General features: G+C 43.4%; 1 protein-coding gene across 4 annotated transcripts in view; it reads right to left on the bottom strand.

Moving 5' to 3' along the window:
- The window catches only part of syt1a (synaptotagmin Ia), a 143,056-nt gene extending 120,497 nt beyond the window's left edge, over positions 1 to 22,559 (bottom strand). Inside the window, exon 1 of one of the 4 annotated variants that reach the window (XM_063905023.1) lies at positions 22,420 to 22,559. The gene's annotated coding sequence lies outside the window, so the exon portion shown is untranslated. The remainder of the gene's footprint in view (positions 1 to 22,419) is intronic. The other 3 variants (XM_063905025.1, XM_063905027.1, XM_063905026.1) reach the window with 3 other exon arrangements.
- Between the last annotated feature and the right edge of the window lie 303 nt (positions 22,560 to 22,862).

Here is a 22,862-nt window from a genome sequence, read left to right as displayed (position 1 = left end):
ATTTTCTTTATTGATTAAGTGTTTTGGAAATACAATACAACATGAAGTTACATAGAGGCTCACTTGAAATACTGCATTCCCTGGAACAGGGTAAACCTGAGGTCACAGTGACCTTGACCACAATCAGTTTCTCCTTGGACGTTTGTATCAGATTTGAAGAACCACTGCGCCATGATTGTCAACAGCCCAGAGGCATCCGAATCCACCTAGAACATATCTGTTTAAATATAGTGACCACGCATATTGACAGTTTAAATCTCACATGCAGGAGTTCACCCGAGAAGAAGGGAATCTGACTGGAGGTCAACGGGGGATCTTGGCGAGCAGAAAGAGCAAATAACGCAGCAGGCAGCAGAGGATGCTTTGACCTTTTACTGCTGCTTTTTTGGAGCCAAAAGGAGAGCAGGGGGCTGGGTGGAGAAAACTCTTGCCTGTGGTGAACTGGAAGCACCTCAGATCTCTGATATCACCCCCCACCCCCACCCCACGTTCTCCCAGAAGGTGAACGGACGTCATAAAGGACTTTAAGGGTTATAAATGGAGACAGGCCCGGGCAGCAGTCATAAGAATTACAGAACACCAGTGAAGGGTTTGACCACCAGCCTCCTTTGACTGATTCATTTATTTCGCTGATACCTTTCCTCCATCCTCAAAGATTAATGGCTAAGAAATATTTGCTAACCCTGCTTTAAAACAAAATCCTAAAAGAGCTTTTTCTCTTTGAGAGGGTCTGCACTTTTCAATTATTAACAGTGTGGTTATCCAAGAGTTAGTCAACAGCATGCTGCCTGATGAATATTGTATTATGTTATTAAATGATGTGTCAAAGGGTCCGGTTTTAGCACAATGAAAGGAACCATAGCAGCAGCTTTTGCTGGTTAGATTTGAAAATGGGTTGCACTCAACATCAAATCAGCCACTGAGCACTTTGAGGGTGGGCTCATATTACATGCTAACCTAAAACTACATCTTCTCTGGTGTGGTGTCACAAAAAAAAAAGAGCGGAAATTGAAAGTGGGTTACACTAAAGGAAACATGGCTCTACTTGGTGCTCATTAAGGATGGTAGAACATTCATCAAACAGACTGGGAAAGTAGGAGAAGCATTTTTTCATGACTTCGCTAAAAGGTTGAGTTCAGGGACTACATAGCTTTCTTATCAAGGATTTCTGAAAAGAGTTGGGCACATGTTCAGACAAATCAGCTTAGTTCTGATGCAACATTTCTGGGAAGCTTTCAACCTAATGGAAAGGAGTTATTTTAAAAACAGAAATGTAATTAGGACAGCATCTTTCCCATGTAGAGGAAAGAAACCAAAAAGGCACTGGTGTAACATTAAACTGTAACAGCTGAGACGGAAAAACTGAAGGATTAGTTAAAAACAATTAAAGTTAGACTGACACTACAGTAAAACTGCATCTGCAAATAAATCCAAGAGTGTGATGGGAAATGCTAGGAGAGAGTGTCAGGCAGACATTAGTGCAGGGGATCTTTAATGTTAGTTATTAACGGCAGCTGAACAAACACACCTGCTGGCCAGACTGAATATTGTTAACTGCACTAAACGCGTCTGCATGCACCAAATAAGCCATCTTTGAAACCGGAAAAAGTGCATGCACAAGCTAGAGTCTTCTTAAAATGAGGTCAATTCTAAAGTTTTCTAAAGTGAGATAAAGCTTTTAAGTCTGTACTGGCCAATATGCAGCCAAGTGAGTAGCTAAGTGGCTCCAGGTCAAATAGACACAAAAATCCAATCTTTCATCCAATTCAGAAGCAGGTGGTTCAATAGTTTGACCATCTATCAGGTTAAGCAGGCACTAAACTCCAACAGGGCTGAAATACATCTACGATGAAGAAGCCAGAGGCATTGTCAGCGTGACTGAAAAGCACACAAGGCAGGATAAACATGACCAATTTAAACATGAAGCAACAGTTACGAGGGAGTCTCAATGCACTGCTTCAATAAATGCCAGTGTTGAGCTTTGCTGAATCACACTCATAGGCCACCGACTCCGGGGAAGACGTGCTACTGCTGCCAACTTAGCTGTAGTAAGCACTTGCAGTTTAAATGTCTGTTATATTTTGTGATTAATGTGTACTGTTTTCATGTTAAGATAAGATAAGCTAGGGGGGAAATGAAGAAGTTGAAGCAGAAAAAAACATGGAAACAAGTACGACATAATATAGAAAAGTACAAAATAAACTATTATTAAAACAAATAATAACTTAATATGCCAAATAAACTAACAATGAACAGGCAAACGCAGTACAAACTGGTTATACTCAAACTATAAGGCAGAACGGTCTCAAGAGAAGTAAATTGAATATTATTGTTAAGTTAGCTACTAGTTTAATTATGTTATTTAAAATACAACACCTACAACTGGGGCTGAAACTAATGCTTTTGTCCCAAAAAAGAAATGTGTGGTTGGAGATGTAATTGAGAGTATGGCCACCATATGACTATATTTTCAACTTGTTTTAAAGTGTATTTTAAGTGATCATTGGTTAATAATCCCTCCTCTGTGTCTGTGATTCAGGCTTTGTGAAATCCATATCCACTTCACCAGCATATCAACCCTTTTTTCCCATCCCATAAATCTATGAGGAAATATGAGGTCTGCCCATTAACTTATCCAACTAATAAACGCAGATTAGCCCAACAGTTTCAAACACTCAGGATGCACTGATTGCCATTTCGGAAATACTAGGCTTTATTAGGCATGGTTATTTAGCTCTGGCTTCTGTTGGGAGCGCGCCTGCTTGTTGCTCAATACAGAGTGTTAGCCCTAAGTGAAGGAAATGGATGTTGACAGACTGCACACACACAGGGTGGAGGGTGCTTCTGCCATTTTGCTACATTTCAAATCCAGCATTCATTCTCCTTTGTGATTTTAGCTCTTTAGAGTAACATAATCGGGGCAGTGAATGCACACATATCCTAAGGCAGAAATATGTAAACACATTACACCTCCTTTCTGCTCCCACTTTCTAATCAGAGTGTATGAATAATAAACCCCAAAGACATAAGACTATTAGATTACTATTACTCTCAACAAATGTATTTGGTATTGCAAGATACATAACATAACTATTGTTTGATTTTAGTTTTTGGATGAATCGGGTCTAGGTTCAATACAAACTTTATATTTTAAAGAACTCAACAGGTAGGGAAATTCCTACCAATTCGGCTTCTGGGAGCATTGGGTCCATTTCGAAATCTGTAAATTATGCAAAATATTCACTCCACATCCTAAAAATCGAGCATTCAGCTCCAAAAAAAAATTAAGAGACCACTCCAAATTTGTCTTGAATCTCGGTCTCTACAAGTGTGGCAGCCATTCCAGTCTTTGTTGAATTCATCAACACATAGAAATGTTGTCAGTAGTTTATAGAATACAATAAAAAATACAAATAATAATGTCTCAAAGACATATCTATAAACCTGGAGAAACTGGTAATACTGAAGTGGTCTCTTAATTGTTTCCAGAGCTGTATGTATCGTTTCATAGATTCATTCAAACAGAATCATTTTCCATAATTAAATATGTATGTTAGACCCATGTTTGTCACTTATGTAAATGACATGATTAAGCATGTAGTCAAAAGGCACAGTGTTCATTACAGGCTAAGTATGAACTCATGCCAAGTAATTAATGTTTATCCTTTAAGAATGACTATGTGTCTAAAATGTATGTTCGTACGCATAATTACTATCATCCAACAGTTTTTTTTATTCCAAAGGGACTTTTTTGCCAATATTTTCTTTCAAGGCTTGTTATTCAAATGTGATTATCTTTAAATTATTTCTGGCTCACTGTAAATAAGCTTTAGGTATTCAACGGCAATCATTTTCCCTACAGTGTATCTTTAACCTGCTTTCCATCATCATCTTGTATCATAAAGCTTTTTTTCTTTTTTCATGAAGGCTGTGTTTCTCAAGGTGACCTTGAAGGAAATCGATGGCCTTGTTTAAGTGCTTCCCTATATCGCAGCAGAGATAACAGCTGTACGTTATGGGACTAAATGCGGAAGATCAATAATGTTCTTGTGCATCGATTTTTGGATAATCACAACATAAATGTACACCGCTAAGACACTCCCATGCCCTTTCCAGGTGAGCATACTGGGATTAGCAAAGGAAACACAAAACTGCTCCTTATATGTTCACATCTTATGGTTTTATAGCTTACCTAAATAACTAAAATAACCCAGATATTTGAGACTAAAGGGCTGTTGAATGCGTACTATCAGGTTAGCCTTTGCTGGTCCTCTCTCTGAGGCACACTTCACTGTAGCCAAGTATGCACCGTCCAAATAAACAACAGCATGTTAGCTCTCCGCAGCCCATCAATCTCAGAACATCCCTGTGGCAGCCGGGTGTGGTTAGAGCGCCGGCTGCTGGGGTGAGGGGAGTGGCTCGGCCGGAGACCAGACTGATCAGAATCAGGTAATCAGTCATTTAATATAAAGCATGTTGGTAACCTGGTCTGTCTTGCAGTAGGCTGGGTCCTGGGAAGCCGACACACCCCGTCCTGGCCTTGCCTGTCCTGGAAGTGCCGGGGAGCTGTCTTTTGTTTGCACGTTTCTTACGAAATAACTGCTATTATTTTTGCCCAACCCCGAACCCTTCCATCTCTTGCCTTCAACCTGAGCGATCCTGCTCACAGTGGCACCTGAACAGGGACTTCAACCCTGGACCCTCAGATGACAGAAGGAGAAAGCCCGCTGGGCCAGGCCCTGCAGCGTCTCGCCATCATGCAGGAGAGCACCACTCTCGCAACGTCAGCAGAGCGAGGCTCTCCTCAAAATCGCCTCCAGCCAGCGTGAGGACCGTGCTCTCCTGCGGGAGCTGCTGCAGCGTCCGGCCCCCCAGGGAGGCCGAGCCGGTGACCAACCCCGCCCGGCCGCCGCAGATTGCCCTCCAGAAGATGTCAGCCGACAACGACCCAGAGGCATATCTGGACATATTGAGGGCACTGCGGCGGCGTGCGGGTGGCCGGAGGAGGAGTGGGCTGTGCTGTCCGATCGACATGAGTACAAGCAGCTGCGGAGGGCCATCCTGGACTGGCTCGGCAGCACGCCAGAGGGACACCGCCGCCGGTTCAGGGCCCTTCCCTTCAAGGACGCTGGCCGCCCCTTCTCCTACGCGAAGCAGCTCCTCGATGCGGCGAGGCGCTGGCTTCAGCCGGGGATGCGCTCTGCCGAGGACGTCATAGAGCAGGTGGCACTGGAGCAGTTTGTCGCCGGGCTGCCATAGTCAACGGCGAATTGGGTCCAGTGTCACCGCCCTGCCAGCCTGGAGGCAGCCGTCGTCCTCGTAGAGGACCACCTTTCGCTTCCCCGGCGGAGCATGAAGGAGGAGACCAGACAACCTGTCGGCCCCGCGGGCCGACCCGTCTCAGCCCCGAGGAAGAGGTTCCTGACAGCAGCCGCTGCACCGCCTTCCCCTCAACCCACGACCAGAATGCTGGCGGTGCGGGCAGCCCGGCCACTTCCGGCGGGAGTGTCCCATGATGGAGATCGGACAGTTGGTCCGGGTTGCAGGGACCGCCAGTTGCCCCCCCCGGTTTAGAAGGGATGTACTGTATACCGGTATGTATACAGCGGGGTACCCACCAGGCTCTGATGGACACGGGCTGTAATCAGACGATGATCCATCAGCGCTTGGTTCGGCCGGGGGCATTGGTTGAAGCATCGTGGGTGAAGGTGAGGTGTGTGCATGGGGATATTCACCAGTACCCGGAGGTGACTCTGGAAATATCTTTTAGGGGTAAAAAGCATAGAGTCAGGGTTGGAGTTAGTACTCGCATCACGCACCCTCTGATCTTGGGAACAAATTGGCAGGGGTTTGCTAAGCTAGCGGGGGCTATGGGGGTGCGTTCACGGGAGTCAGGGAAATGTGAGTTGTGTGCTGTGTTTAGTGGCGAATCGGAAGCGGCTGACGGCGACGAAGGGGGAACAGACACGGAGGGGGCCAGGGAGGTCCCTCTACCCCCGGAGGGTGCCGGGGAGGCCCCTCTGCCCCCGCCAGTGTTCCCGGTTGAGGATTTCCCCCTCGAACAGTCTAGGGACAGGACCCTTCAGCACGCTTTCGATCATCGATCCGCTTTCAACTTCAAGGTGATCCACAGGCCGGGTAACCGGATGGTCGTGGCTGATTTCCTCTCCCGCTCGGCGGAGGGGGGGGGGGGGGGGTCGTCAGCTTTCGGCCGGCGGGATCCCGGCCTGAGTCGGGCGGTGGGGGTATGTGGCAGCCGGGTGTGGTTAGAGCGCCGGCTGCTGGGGTGAGGGGAGTGGCTCGGCCGGAGACCAGACAGCTGATCAGAATCAGGTAATCAGTCATTTAATATAAAGCATGTTGGTAACCTGGTTCTGGTCTGTCTTGCAGTAGGCTGGGTCCTGGGAAGCCGCCACACCCCGTCCTGGCCTTGCCCGTCCTGGAAGTGCCGGGGAGCTGTCTTTTGTTTGCACGTTTCTTACGAAATAAACGCTATTATTTTTGCCCAACCCCGAACCCTTCCGTCTCTTGCCTTCAACCTGAGCGATCCTGCTCACAATCCCCAAGAGTCCCGTGAGCAGATAAAAAGCTAATCAAACCCTCTGCCACGTAATTCATCATCACCTGCTCATGAACACTCTATCTTCCATTTCTTCCCTTAGCACATTTGGCAGGACCTCAATTTCTCTGACAACTGAGGCATAATGGACCTGACAAGCCAGCAAATGACATTAATCTCTGCAGAGTCTTAAACCATAAAAGATAAACATTTATGGACTATTTTGTAAAAATAGGGATTTTTTTTGTTTTCAATCTTTAAGTAATTGATTCTGCACTCTTGGTACAACTGGATAAACAATGACTCTTATATTATTTATAACAATTACAGTTTTTTTTTTACTTGACCAGGAGTTGATTTTGAAGGCCAATAGCAATATTCAGACGCTAACTTAACCTCGACAATTCCTCTCTGTCTCCCTCCTAAAACATCCGCAGCCTCAGAGTCATTTTCGACAGCAACCTCTCCTTTGAAAACCATATCAAGCACTTCACCAAACCTGCCTTCTTCCATCTCAAAAATATATTCTGTCTGCGCCCATCACTCTCCTTCTCTGCTTCTGAAACCCTCCTCCATGGTTTCATCTAATCCAGATTTGACTACTGCAACAGCATCCTCTATGCTACACCATCCAGACTCCTCAATAAACTCCAGTGTGTTCAGAACTCGGCCGCCGGTTCCTCACCCACATCCACACCTGCTCCTGTGACCACATCACCCCTGTCCTCCTCTGGCTCCCCGTCCCAAAACGCATCCATTTCAAGATCCTTCTCCTCACCTACAAAACCCTCCATCACCAGGCCCCCTCCTACCTCACTGACCAGCTCCAACAGCAAACTCCTTCAGGCAGCTTCCACTCCTCAGACACCAACCATCACAGGACCACGCACCGAACCTGGGGGGGCAGAGCCTTCTCCGTCGCTGCCCCCTCCCTCTAGAAACTCACACCCCAACTATATCCGTGACTGCGCTGATCTCACCACTTTCACAAATCAAAACACATCTTTACAGCCCCGCTTTCAATCTGTAAATAATGTGTTTTATATTCTTTAAGTGTGATGTTTTAATTATGTTTTTTCTCTTTAAATATAAATATATTATTATTATGAATATGACATTTATTTATGTCTCGCGTGTTTTAATATCTTTGTTTTAAAGTTTGTTTAGTTGCTGGTTCTTTTATTTAGTGTTTGAAGGTTTCAGTTTTTATGTTAAATCTTGATGTACTAAGCAAAAGGTGGTCAGTTCATAAAGTATGGTATTGTTATTTTATATAACAGTAGCATCTATCTACAGGGACATTTTACACTTGAAAAATATACTGATTACTAAAAAGGTAGAGTAGACCAGATAGGTCATAACTGAAATGAGCCACAGAAGCTGACTGAAAATATGACCTTGCACCGTCTGAACTCCATTTGAATGCATCCCACACTGCACATGCCTTCTTATAATCAGAAATATGCGAGGCAGAAGTACAAAGAAGATTTTCAGGTTGGTCTGAGGCAGACTTAATGACTGTGGAGAGAAATGCACGGCCTGGATATAGTATTTTCACGCTTTGATGAAGGAAAATCATTACCATTGATGTAGGTGCGAGGCATGCTGAGGATGAAAGGGGGTTCAGTCCATTATTGGAGTTGCAGTTATTGAAGGTTGCCACTACAACAGTGGTGCCATCCCATTACTGCAGCAGAATGAATTACGGATATGCCATGCATTAAAATTGATAGGGCATAAGGTGACCGGTGGCAGTGAATGGCTCTGATTTTGTATTACGCCTAATGAATATTTGCGGAACCATTGGCCGCCAACCTCAGTGGACACTCTACAAAGGCGGGGGAGGAGGAAAATCATTTTATGGTGAATTAAAGGAAGACGGGGCATTTTATGTTTTGGCCACTGCAGAGTGCTTGCCTGACGCGATGACATTTCATGGTGTGTTGTCTTTACCCAATTTTCCAATCCTCTCAAACAAACGCCTCATCAGTGCAGCAAAAACACAGCTGATCTTTTGTTTTTTGGGGCCTGATATGGAAATATACCATAACAAATCATTTAAGGGAACAAAGAGTGATTTGAGTGGAGTTCTCTTTAGTCCCTTTACTGCACTGTTTTGTAAACTCTATTCATTTTCAGACAGTAGGGTGTCATTTTATGCAAATGTGTAATTCGTTTTTGTTGTTAGAGCAGTCCAATCTATTGAGTAGTACCTTAGTACCATTCATTCAAGAGGCACATGATGAAGCCTAATTACAAATGTTCTGCATTTTCTTACCTCGATATTAGTTTGGGATCATAAGATTCAACACTTTCACTGGTTTCTCCTCACTTCGCTTACATCGTCACCAAGAATAAAAAGGTAATGAAAGATAGCGTGAAGGCCATCTTCTCTCTCAAGGGGGGTGCACTTCAAACACATGAGCGTGAAATTCAGCCAGTGCCTGTCTCTCTGTGTGTGACAACATGGAAATTTTGACATTTCTTTGGCTTAAGAATTCAGCATTGGGCTTTGAGGCTGGTCCTCTATGGATGAGAAAGGGTCTGCAATGTTTTGACTATATAGCTATAACTCACCTCGTTTTAACCTCGTAACTTCAGAGTGATTCCACTAAGCTAAGGATCTGCACAGGGCCGCAACTATGGACTACCCAGTGTGTGCTACAGGCTTTATGCTGTATTTACGTGACGTAATAAGGTATATATAATAGACAGCGTTTTGTTTCTTAATAAAATGACTTGAGTGTTACTAATAGTGGAATATATGAGACTTGTTTCAGAGATAGAAATGATGCGAAGTTAAAAGAAGTACAATTTACTTGTTGAATAATGAGCAACTGAAGTGTTCACTGATAGAACCAGGATTTTTAGGCACTGACACTTTGAATCATTGGAAAATAAAAAGGAATAACTTCAATCTGACAGTTTCTAAAAGTACCTTTTGTTTTCACATTGCAGGTATTTTTTCAGCTATAAAACAAATCAAATGCAGTGTTGATGCGTCATGAGGGCCACACATCCCCAACATCACAAACCAAGTCTCACAAAAAAACGTAGCATCACACAGAGACCCCGGAACGTTCATCAATTGAAAATCACTCTGTTCCACCATTTAAACAATGCCAAGGCTTTGATGTCGGTGCAATTTCCCCCCAGTCGTAAACTTTCCGCTCCTTTCATCTGAGCAGCGACTGAACGAGAAACTCTGTCTGGAAACAGGTGTTCTGGTTGTTTGATGTTAGCCTGCGGTGGTCTGGCAGCTTTGGAAACATGGAGCAATCGTGACCCCATTCTGGAGACCCACAACACACACACAACAAATCTCCCTCCTTTCTGATGAGGCAGCCAGGTGCTAAATATACATGCAGCTGTGTTGAATAAAACAAATGACACCCTGACTGATGTTGGGACAGAAGAAGGGGATCTGGGGTCTAAACACTCGAGCCCTTACACAAGTAAATGTAACGTTTTTGGTCAGTTTGCTGCTGCGAGAGAGGGAGCTGTCCTTTAGACTGAGGCGCTGAATCTGACTACCTCTTACCTCTTATTCAGGCATAGAGTGGTGAAGTAATAAGTCCTGAACCCGGAAAAAAGTTAGCATTTCAGCACTTCTGGGTTCCGTCATCTTGAAGTCAATCGTTTTTTTTTAATTAGCTTTTGATGTTGTTATCCCAAGCTCACAATATTTTCACCTTTCGATGCCCCACTGGTGAATGTCTGAGGCTTTTATGTTTATAGTTAACCAAAACAGAACCGAAGCCGTTCTAAACTAGTACTTTTTTACCCTTTTGGCATATAACCCTTTACATGAACTTGTTATCCTATTAATTTTCTCGTCGTCTCTTTCATTTCATGTGAAGATAAGACGTAAGACAATACAGCTAGCAAGTTTTCTAATATATTGTTTTTGAGCTGTTGTAACTAAAGGCGTAACAACTATTTTTCTAAAAGATATTTCTCTCCCTTGTTCTTTTTAACGGGGAAAATACAATCTATTAAGTCAGGTGAAAAATCTACACGTTTTCTTACTAGATTAGGGCCCCATCATTTTCATAGCCATCAAACCATTAAGCGACCCCTGGTGCCCTGTGCATCATTACGCCCGTCTGCTCATTTATTCAGCCTTTACTTCAATTTATGACCCATCTGTACGCATATATTACACTAATGTATCTGAAGTATTATACTATCACCTGCTCTGAGTCACAGATAATAAGTGCGTGTTCGGTGGGCTTAGCATTTAAAGCCATGTAACATCAGCCCACAATGTCATTACCACACTTTCTCTTCGTGACAGAAGGCCTCCCCAGGCCTGTGGAGGTCGACCACATAGGGAGTGAGAAAATATTGCAGCTCTTACAAGGTTAAGATAAAACAGAACAGTGAAGCATAAAGTTATTTTTATCAACAAGCAAGGACTTGTTTTGATCCACATGCTGGCACCCCACCAAGAGCCAAGCGTACTTAGCAACATATCGATTAAACGTTTAAAAGACTAGTTCGCGGGCTGTATCAGATTACAGCAACCACTGGCCCTTTAAGCCTTTGAACCACACCAAATCCAGTTTAGAATAAGATTACAAGAGAAACTTGGCTTAAGGATTTAAAACACAAAAATCCAGGAAGCCTGACTCTTGGGTAATTGTGCAGACCCCCAGCTGATCCAAATCCTGTTAAATAATCTGAATGTCACATTCAATAAATATTATGTTAACACAGATATGGCCTGTTTCCCAGTCATTCAAAGAACTCTGCAAAGAAGCCTCAAATGCAAAAGCAAAAAAGGGTTGAGTAAAGCAGGTCGATTCAAAAAACAGCAATTTAATAAATGAATTACATTAACCTTCAGTGATGATATTTCCCAGCTCTCAATTTATTAATTTGGAGCTCTTTTCTGCAAATTCAATCAACCAGACTCTGCCCTGTGGCTGTGTATTTTCACCAAATCCTATTATAAATGCATCCAGAGAAACGCAGAGAGAGAGCCGGGTGGACATGGGGAGACAGGGAGAGAGAGGGGAATGCAGGAGATAGGAGGTAGACTGAGGGTAAACAGAGAGCGACTTAGTATGTAGTGACCCCAAAGCTGGGGATGGAGTCGTGAGTCAGTGGCTGTGTTTACTGTACACAGAGAAGAGACGGCAGGACAACACAGCGGGACAACATCATTTACTGAAGAATCTCTGTGATACGGGGGATATCAGCAACTGGTGATTTTCAGTAAGCAAGTGAGGAAAGAGGGTGTTTTCTGTCTCGAGGAAACGATTTACTCTAACAGCTCACACAACCTGCAAATACCAACTCAGGGTACACAATTGTGTGACGCTAAACAGCAACCTAAATCTGCCTGATGTGATACATTTCAGGGATTTCAAGCTTCTGCTGAAAAGAATGCCAACAAATCTAATTCATTTTTAACACAAGATCGGTTAGAAGTGAATTGCTGATCAAAGCACAGTATTCTGATTATGCTTTTTCAAATTAAAGCATCATTTGTTAGCAAAATGGAAATCCGTGTGCACCAATGTGGAACTGAGGCCAATTAAGGCATGTTAACAACTCCTCAGAAATTAATGTGTCAGCAGTGATACTGTTTTTGACGCTCAGCAGCTTGTTCACAGGTTATTAAAAACTTAATTGTGAGATTTTTAATTAGCGCTGATCATCTACGCGTACATTTTTTCTTGCAAAACAAAATAAGATTCAAACAGGCTGAGGGTTTTGTTATTATTTAAGTTGTGGAATCTCACGGAGCTATCCTTGTTTGTCTGATTCTTAGGTATTTACAGTTGAACAGATGAAGCTGTTGATGTGAGACTCTGTTATGCAACACTTGGCTCTCACTGGTTGCCAAACTTTATGACTGACTCTCCAGAGGGACACACAGACTTCAGGTTGCAGCAATGGCTGTGATAACTCATTGAACCCGCTGCTTCCAATCTGAATAGCAACCAGTCCCGAGGTAGATCATTAGGAGACATTGCTTTTGAATGTTTCCTGTGTAGTGACTCTAATATACATAATTCACCTCCTTCTTAAGTGTGGTTCTACACACTGTTGTTTCATGCCTGTAAGTATGACCGTTGGTTTATGCTTAAAAGTACAACTGTAAAAAGGGATCGTGGTCCCTTTAATTAATCTGTGTTTACGATGACGTGGAGCCCCATGCTTGTTGGTTTACAGGACAGCGCCATCTTGTTTTGTGATAACTTTGACTGTGTGATTAAACGAGACACGCATTCGTGTGCTCAACTTTAATGAACGTCTCCTGCGTTTCAATACGATCTCCACACCTGTTTGATTTTGTAAGATCATTCTTCTTGTCTGGTTTCACTTCCTGTCTTTGTACTTTCCCGCCTTTAGCGATTGCTCTGATGAATATCTTTCTGAGTGTTTCTATGTCTGTTTGTCTTCTATATTTGCGATCGAGGTGTCCCTGGTGAGGATCTGCTCCTCAAAGTTTCTAGTGTTTGTTCCCTGGATTATCTGAAAGGTGATTAACTTCCTCTTTTCCTCGTGCCATTCTGGTTTGTTCCTTGTTTTAGTTTTTTTGCTGTCTGCTTCCATAGTTTTGTGTTTATTTAGTTGTTTGTATCAGCTTTACTTTTATCAAGACTTGCCTTTCTTTACTTATACCTGCCTTGATTTTGTTCCATGCCTCTTAGCAGGTTAGCCAGCCAGAGAGTTATTGATTGAAGCTTCTCATAATCTGTGATCAGGTCCAGAGGCGCTGCAGGCTGAGTGGGGCCAGATTGTTTGTGTGTGTTTGTGTGAGTTGCTCAAAAATAGAACTTTCCTTCCTTTTTTTCCAGTGAATAGCTACAGCACCTTTTTTATGAATAACAAACGTGTATAGTGCTCCTGCCAGAAAATGGCTCATTACGCCCACAGGGATACAGATCGAAGAAAAAAAAGAAAAAGATTTGGGGTTTTGGAGAATAATATTCCCCATGGACACACACTTCACAAAAAAGACAACAATGAGGCTCAAAAAAAGTGTGGTAACAATTTGGGACTGCAATGTGAATAGTTCTGATAGCTGAATGTTGACAACACAATTATCAATCGGCTGTGTTGCCTTGTGGAGTAGTTTTAGCTTTCCTTGTTCATGGCTCTTTGTTGTTATCTCAATGCTTACATGCTGTCAGCTATTTTTAAAGAAAATCAGCTGCTGAGCTTGTTAGAGGATGTCTCTACCTCCCAACTGATCACATGGCTTCCATATCCTCATTTTCCTTCAGATGCCTTTGTCTCTGCTCCCCTGCAACATTTATTGTTGTACTCTGTGGTTTTCTGGGATGTAGTTACCCATTTAATCTTCACGCACACCCACTGAGTCTAATAAAACCAAAATAATTCCACCAGCAGCCATGGTCACTGTCGAGCTTTGTCCTCCAGGAAATAGTATACTGCACACAAGACTGAAATAATTCCAAGCCACATAGTAGCAAGAGCCACATATGAGGAAAAACAGAACCAAGGAGTCTTTAAACGGTCATCCAAAACAAAAACTAATACTATAGCTCCTCCTAAAAGTGTTTGTTTTCTAGCCTAATATAATTAAGGTGATAGACATTTTGTTTGTGTTGCTCAAAGCACCGAAACTAACATTTGTATCAACACATCTTTTTGGAAACACGTGGCAGTTTTCCTGGATTAACACATCTTAAAGACACCAGTCATTTCCCTGATGTTTTCCCAGATAGGAAACATTAAAGTTAAATGATATTCAGCCACTTCTAATTGGAATGCTTGTCGTTAATGGCGGCCGACTTGCAGAGTTTGTTTCCCAATGCACAGTGCATGCATAATCCGCATTTGTAAGTGGCTGCCTCTTCATTACCAGCGTTTAAGAAATGAATGTGAGGAAATCCATCATTATCGCAACTCGCAATCACCAAACCCTACAGCGGGTGCAAACTCATAATCTCGGGGAAATTTGCATATGCAATTAGTGTATGCTTCAACGAGAGGTTGTGATTGACAGGGCTGAGATGTTTTTGCCTCGTTGGTCTTACTGAACCCAATTTAGACAGTAACCATGGTCGACTTTATAGGAAATGTTCTGCACATTGTATCCCTCAAGCCATCTGAAGACAGCAGATATAGAATGACAATGCTAATTGACGAATTGACTTCCAGTTCCTTATTGCAGAAATTGTATCCGAGAAATAGAATTTGCTCACCAATTTGTTGGCCAACGTATTGCCACACTTCCACTTATGTGATGCAGAGAGGGTGGCACATTCACACTGGCAGTAAAGACATTTCCCCTGCAATGATTGGCGCAATATTACAATTAAATATGGTAAATTCCTTCATTTATCCTCACAAACAAAACAATTTAAAACAAATTAAACACTTGTTTTCTTTTCAATACAAAACCAAGAAGGGGAATGAGGCTCTTTCTCCAAAGCGATTGGACAGCTGAGTAAAAAGTGACCCAAAGTAAGATGAAAGTCAGATCCCTGCGACCAGAAAAACGTCCAAACATGCAGCATTTCGACATGCTGCTGGACGAAGGAAACATTAACATAGCAATGTGGTGAACACTTGCTATTCCTTAAAGTTGGCTTGTCAGTCGGAATTGCAAAATTGCGCCGGCACCTGGCCTATTTTTCAGGATAGCTTTATGATTTGGAAAATCCTGCTGACAGTTTGATAGAATTTCATTTCAGAGGAGACACAGACGGACATGGACAGCATTCATATTTTACCACCTCTCTCGTCTTTCCATTTTGTATTCGCCCTCTACTCAAGGTTATTCATCGAGCTGTGGAGCCCAAATCAATGACAAGAATACGACCGAGAGTTAGGGGCTTGTGTCGAATCTCTCAATGTCGTATGGGACGTGAAGGGACAGCCATGTTTCATTATAAATTCAAGGCCAATCTGTTCCCAGGAAAAAGCAGGATGTCAAGGTAATGAGTTCATTTAGGAGATAAGGAACAGCAATCTCTGAAGTTTCTCAGCAGCAAAACGGCTCCTCAAGCCCAACCTATCCAACAGAGGGGGAAAAGTCACTCATTATCATGATGGTGTTAGCTCTCCATTCTCTTAAGAGTAGTAAATAGGGATAATAATCCTCTCAAAATATTGGGAAGTAGGCCTATGCTAAGGCTGCATTGTAGAGATCCCATTGAACCCTCAGGTGTGGATAACGCAGCAGGGTTTCTTAGCTTAAACAGCAAAGTGCAGGAGTCATCTCAAGAGACCACAATAGCTTCTGCTCTATCGCAGACCCCAGACCTCCAGTATGCCAGCATTATATCAAATTCAACCAGATGCTTAGTTATTATCCCCATGTGGGCCGTGTTGGCCCGTGGCGCTGTGGTAATGAGTGTTTTGTCCTAACACTGGGTGGACATGTTTTTGGAGAAAGGCCTCTGTCTGGCCCCCAGAAAAGCTTGGCTTTGACGATGAACTCTGCACAGTTCAAACCTTTATTCCCGCACATTTGCATCATTCTTCATGGGAGCCCAAAACATGTCAGACTGCTCCATGTTTCAAGGATGAATTGGTTTGTAGAGTATACAAGAGGAGTGGAAATTGAGGCCGCTTGCTGTTATATCTCTCCATCCTTTGAGCTCTGGGCTTTTGCAGGTTGTGCTTTTATACCAGCACTTGACTCTGGCTGTGCTGGTTGGCAGTTCTCTCAGTGAAAACATTCCTGTAGCTGAGGGTTGAATTACTACGCAACATATTTGTATATAGCTGCTGGAAAAAGGGGGCCACCTCGAAAAGGCGCATGATAAACAATGAGACGTCATGACAGCAGCTCAGGAGGATAAGTAGACCGATCGGGTGGAGGCATGTTCTCGCACGTGTCATCTACAGTACAGCTCTAATGGGTGAGGAAGAAGAGAAGGGGGGAGGCGGCTGGCATGACAACCTACAGCAGGCAGGAGACTTGGTTGCCATGGTGACAAACAAGGATGTTTGCATCAGAGGCAAATGTCGGCGGTCTGCAGCGGAGGGCACACATGCTGCTCGGCTAACAGTAATGGAGAATCGTCGGGGCCAGGAGATGAGAAAAGGTGGGGTGAAAGGAGGGATGCCTTTTCCCTTATCTCTCAGCGCTCCTTCGCAATCTCTTCTCCACAGCAGGGCTGAGCTCCAGTGTGAGAGGGGGGTTCCTGTCCAACGAGGAAACAAGGACTCAGTAGTTCAACAGTTTATGACCCCACTTGCATGGCTGGATCAGAGAGGAGACCATCCTCACACAAGGGTCATTTGAAAATATTATGGCTGCAATCATGATTACTCTGTCCAATCCATCCACAGTGAAGGTAATTGGCATGCAATGACCTTGATTGGTAGCATACATTGATGTGATTCACTTGAAAAATCTGCTCTCTTCATTCGATTTGCACTCTCTTGGCAGGGAAATGGACATTAAAGAGGCAATAAGTTGTATATCTGTGACAAGTATTCATGCTTTCCACCACATGTTGGAATTACTGTGACACGTTTTAAATCCACCAAGGTCATTTGTGTCACCGAGGATGACACTGATTTTAATTGCTTTTTTTATCCCTCCGTGCCACTATGTCTTGCACACACTGCTGGGTGTTGCTTTATGATTCATGGATCCTCCAAGGAAGCAGCAGGACTCACCTGGACATCGGTTACTCCGTTTACCCTCGTTGTGCTGAAATATTCTAGGGGTAGCAACAGAGTCATTGGACAATGGCTAGACCACAATTAGCCTTTTCTGTCTCAGATAAGACTCAGCATTATGATTTGAGTGTCATTTTTGCTAAAATTGATGCATTCGACTATGTCATACCCAATTATCAGCAAAATGACAGCTGTTCCAAAACTCACGAATGAGATGCTGTAGAATGGACAGGAGTAATTTAGATTCCAGGCTCATCTCCATGCTGACACTAACACTGCCAATATAGAGTGGCTAAATCAGCAGGGGGCCATAGTGGAGCACCTCTAATCTAATCATTCGAGACAAAAAGACGGAACAATGGGGGCGAGAATGACAATTACACATAGAACAGCAGTTGGTAAGGTTATTACTTATTACCCCGGAGGTGATGTTCCCTTCCTCCTCTATTTCATTCCCCACTAAGTCACCGCCTTGATATCAGCACGTCTAGCAGGTGCATCATGGGATGCCCCCATGTGTGTTTAGGGCTGGGTGGATGTGCTTGCGCGTTTCAGGTAAGCAGAGAGAGAGAGACTTTTTTTAAAAACGCCTCATTACATTCATGAAACATTGAAATTGTCCTCCAGGGCCTCTTTTTACTCTGCCTGCCCTTCAGTAATAATTAATCTATTCTTTCATCAAGCAAAGGGGATGTTTCGCCCACTATGTTGAGGCGAGGCTGGGGGCTCAAGAGGACAGACATGGAGCACACGGGGCAGGGCTCGCGTCCCTGAGCACTCCCACACACCCACATGGTATTAATCTCTAATAACGTCACCACACAGCACCTTCGGGCAGCAGCAGAAAAAATACTACGGGTAGATGATGCCTTCCACCAGCCCTAAGTATGAATCAGGATATTAAAAAATGGTAGGAGGGCAAAAGCAATTTCCCCCTAAAGGAGATTTTAAAATTACAGCTCTCAGACTGGAAGTTCTGCCATAAAATCATTTTCTCGTCCTTACCTATCACAATGAAACACCTCCCCTCCGCCACCATCGCTATACGCGCACACCCAGGATAACTTCTGTAAATGAAAATCTCTGACAGACAGATGAGACAAAGCCATGAAATAAAAAAACTCCTTAAATACACAATGAAAGGATTCAATGAATATCATCCAGTAAAACTAGTTCTTAACCTTCACTTCTGTGTATTTAATTAAGCAGACATAGGGTATCCAACACAGACTTGTTTTTTGACGGGCTTCATTAGAAATCGCTCACGCTGTGGGGCTGATCCTTTCCGACTCAAACGCCAACTGGCTGAGTTACAGAAGATAAATATGAGTTTAAGTGCAGTTGCATACAGCTGGAAGAATGGGCTCTTGTCTGAACTGTACAATGCTTTGCAAAACACCCTAAAAAGCTTTGTTGTGTTAGGAGGAAATGTCCATGTCATGCTCTTTTAAAAAAGCAGCTTCACACCAGCGTCACTTAAGCTTTGTGAAGGAATCCAATTGTATTACATTCATAAAAGTAGCAGGTGGCCTTCTTTTCTTCGATAGCTTTGGCTCAAACGAAGAAAAAAAAAAGATGCAAATACCAATTTTTCTGATGAATATGTAAGTGTCACTGTCAGGCTGTGTCAATACAATGTGTATGTGTGTTTGTGAGATCATGTGCGAGTAGATTGATCATGTAATCTGAGTCTTATCTCGGTGGGTCTACAGAGATCAAGCAGTCCTGAGTTCTATACAGCCTGTCAAACACAGAACTTCAAATCAGGATTTAGAGCGAGATAATGAGCTTATCAGTGTCAGGCCTCTGAAACAGATTTTATAGCCCAGCAATAAAAACTGTGTGGAGGACCTTTTCCAATTAGTGCCTTATTACTTTACACATGATGGAACTAGGATGGTCTTTGTGCAACGTTTTTCCGAAGCAAGGGGCTGATGTCAATGTCAAACTAAACCGATAATGAGTTGGAATCATTCTGTGTTTTCTGAATGTCCTCATAACTGAAGTGTTTTCAAATTTTCTGAATTGTTTCCACCAAAATCCTGAGAAACTGCAGCAAAAATTCTCCCTCAGAGTAGCTTTGCCATGAAGCAGCTTATATGACTTTGGAAATGAAATGTGTGGGTTTAAGATGAAGAAAACATGTTGTCACTGTCAGGAAAATCAATTCCGTTACATTATTTTAAATGTGTTTTATTAAATTGAGTTAGAACAATGACTGAGTGTGAAATATTCGACACAATCTCCCTTGTTTTGACCGTTAGAGCGATTCATTCTCTCACATTTAAATGGAAACTACAGGAAACGTGAGGATTTTAATACAAGCTTGTGGAGAGGTTTAGAAGGTATATAAAAATAGTTGATGCGCAAAATAAGTGTAGATCCAAAGAAAATGCACTGAAGGCATGGTTAATTATGCCAAACAACATTGTAGAAAATGATCTCACTCAGTGGTGCCACGCTGGCTCGCTAACGGGCCATTTTCAATATTTCATTCCCAAGAAGAAAACAAACACAGTTAATAGAAAACTGTGTGCAGTCATGTTTATTTGGAAGAATCAAAACACTGTGCAAGTTAATTTAGCGGGATTTCATGCTTAATGATAGACATTTTACATCTCAGAAGTGATGCATGTTTACTTGATCATTTGTTTAGTTCTACACAGAGAACGGCTCCTCTGTCTACTGCTGAAGATATGAAGTTTAACATCTGAAGGACAGATCGATCTTATTGACTGTTGCGTCTTTTCTTCTCCTTTTAAGATAAGTTGGATGTTTCCCAGATTTATATTGTTACAGTGTTCAAGCCATGTACTTATCCTGCTGTAGTGCAGTGCTAGAAACCAACTGCCAATCAATGATCCACTCCAAAAGGACATCATTACTTCATCATTTCCTGAATTCCTTAAAACATGATAATCCTGTAATCATCACATCATTATGCATTGTTTGTTATCCTCTATTGATTATGATCCTAGGGCTGCCCCCTCAAATATTACCTAGTTATGCTTTCTTCATGCTGAATGAATCATCGATGAGCACTACTCTGTTAACAAAAGACTAAGAGTGATGCTATTGCATGATTACTTGTGGAAAACAGAGATCAACTTCTCAGATAGACGTAAAAAATAGGTCTTAGTGTTAGTGAACAATGACTTTAATCATCCCTATATGATACAAGGAAGAGAATACTGTGATTATAAGGAGAACCAACCTAGCATTAGAGCATGAAGCCCAGAGGCGTCCACCTCCAGCAGCATGACTCAGTGTCTGGCCACGGTGTCACTGATCTGGGCACATCCCTGCTCACAGGCACCCACTACCAAATGGCCACACAAGGTCAAATCATAAGAGAGAATCTATTTATATCCTCCATTTTGAATTTTCAGAGCAAAAACAAAGACTTATTTTTCTGACCAGCTGCTTCAGTTACACTCCTTTCACTCTCTATCCATATTCTACAGTCATACACTGATCATCAATGAGAGACTTCAACCAAACAGAAAGAAATACTTTGCTTTTTATTCTCACCTTTGGCTGTTTGAAAAGTTCACTTAAAGATTATTCGACCAAAGTGAAGGGGAAGCGTCTCTCGGACATCAGGCTCGGGACTGTGGGCCTGTACTACTCATTAAAAGCTCTTTAACAAGCCCGATACATGCAGACAACACGTCGGGAGACAGCTGACTGGCCACTTGATTAATTCAGAGGTCAACATTTGCCCCTACTCTCTCAGTCTTTGTCTAAATAACATTAAGAGAGGATGTGTTGAGCCCTTACAGCCAAAAAGAGGACTGCACAACCTGTTGAGCTTTATCACGCAGCTTTAAAAAAAACTCTTTCAAAAGGCTAGTGCCAACAGTCCATGCTGCATCCATCAGTGCAGGCTCAGCCTCAGCCTGTCTGATTCAGTTAGTGCTTATGAAATGGAGCATCTGCAGAAGCTCCCAGAGAGTATGTAAACATAAGCTCTGCTTTGGGAAATGAGCTGAGGGGTCATTTAGATTTGGGTGGGGGAAGCATAGAGTGCTGCTGTGCTCTCACTCTCTTCGTCACCTGGTAACGGGTTGACACATGGGAGCTTCCTAGCTAATGCATTCTGAGCGCGAGGCTAAGCAGCAACACCTGAGCAACCCCAAACCTACGCCCCCTGCCTCTCGCTTCTCTCCCATTGCATTGGCTGATCCTGCCTCCTGAGATATTAGGTAATCCTGGAGCAGGCGAGAGGTGATAGGCCGCCTGTCTTTTATGATACCTTATTTGTCAGCGAAGCTGCGCTACAATCACCACGGATATGCTTGACATGGTTGCAGAGAGCAAGGAGTCATGCTGTAGCCATTTGACAATCTATCTGAAAACCTGTGGGAGGTGATAAGCCTCCTTTACAGGAAGAAGGGTGCCCACCAATCACCAAAACAGCAGAGATGCTGGGTATGCAACTCAAGTGGCTGTTTAAAATGTTATCTGCTCACTGTATAGATTCCTCAGCTTAAAGGTTTGTGACTGAGCAGGAATTCATTATCACTGGTGAGTTTGTATGAGAGACTATAAGCACAAGGTACAGAAAGGAACAAAAGCATGCAGGAGGAAAAGTCACAGAGAGGGAGGTCTTGTTCCCCTTTTCAAATGGCATTACAGCTCATTTCCCAATCAATAGCGTGCCTCTTTCCTCCTTTCCCGAGATAAAACCATCACAATTGAAGGATGGAGGATAGTGGAGAAAAAAAAGGACAGGGCATGAGAGACACAGCCGGCCCATTTTATCTGATGAAGAGAGGTGAACAAACGGAGGGATTAGCTTCTATGGGATGAAAGCAGCTGCTCGTCTGTCTCCATTCCCCACCCCTCCTCTCCTTGTCTCTCCATCCGCCCACACATCCACACCGTGGTCTCCCCTCGCAACCAGAGACATGCTCTATATGTTGCCGCTGATCTGATATCACCAGCTGCACCCTGTACCTACACCAGGCAAACCAACTAAAAGATCATTGTAGCACATGGCTGTGAAAGGTGCGGCGGAAAAAGGGCGCCAAAAAATGTATCATGAAGAGGGGCTAGGAGTTGTAGGAAAGTGTACTTCCCCTGTGCCACCTTCCAAGCACCCACCCTTCCTGATTATGTTACCGATACATCCACACACATTTGACCCGGCCACAAAAACACACCCACAAAACAACAAGTGACACCCCATTTCTTTGTAACTTCTGGGGCTGCCCAAAAAAGGAAAGCTGCGTTCCTACCTGGCAACAAGAGCACACCTTCAGCTCCAAATCTGCTCGCCCTGACCAGGAGGCACGCTCATCTGGAGTAGGAGAAGGGAGTCTTGGAGAGAGAGAGAGTATGTTTGTGTGTGACTGTGAGGCTGGGAGAGAAACAGAGGGAGAGAGAGGGAGAAAGTGAGAGGTGGAGCTTGGTTTGGAGGAGAGAGGGAGGGCTTTATGATGACTCTGTCTGCTGTCTATACAGCCAGTCTTGTGGGAGCAGTTTGGATGGCGCTAGATCACCTTCTTTTCAAACCAAAGCGACAGATGCACATCGTGAAAGTCTGAGAGACAGAAAACCCGGGGGCAGAGAATGGGGGTGAGGAGGAGGAGAGACTCAGGGCTGTTTAAGCGGCAACGTCACGCGGTAGTTCCAAGGAATCCCTCCAGTAAGAGGGACACTGCATCACTGAGTCCTTGGC

The sequence above is a fragment of the Eleginops maclovinus genome, chromosome 17, assembly GCF_036324505.1.
Source record: "Eleginops maclovinus isolate JMC-PN-2008 ecotype Puerto Natales chromosome 17, JC_Emac_rtc_rv5, whole genome shotgun sequence".
In the NCBI taxonomy this organism is placed as follows: domain Eukaryota; kingdom Metazoa; phylum Chordata; class Actinopteri; order Perciformes; family Eleginopidae; genus Eleginops; species Eleginops maclovinus.
This window is presented reverse-complemented; position numbering and strand designations above follow the sequence as displayed.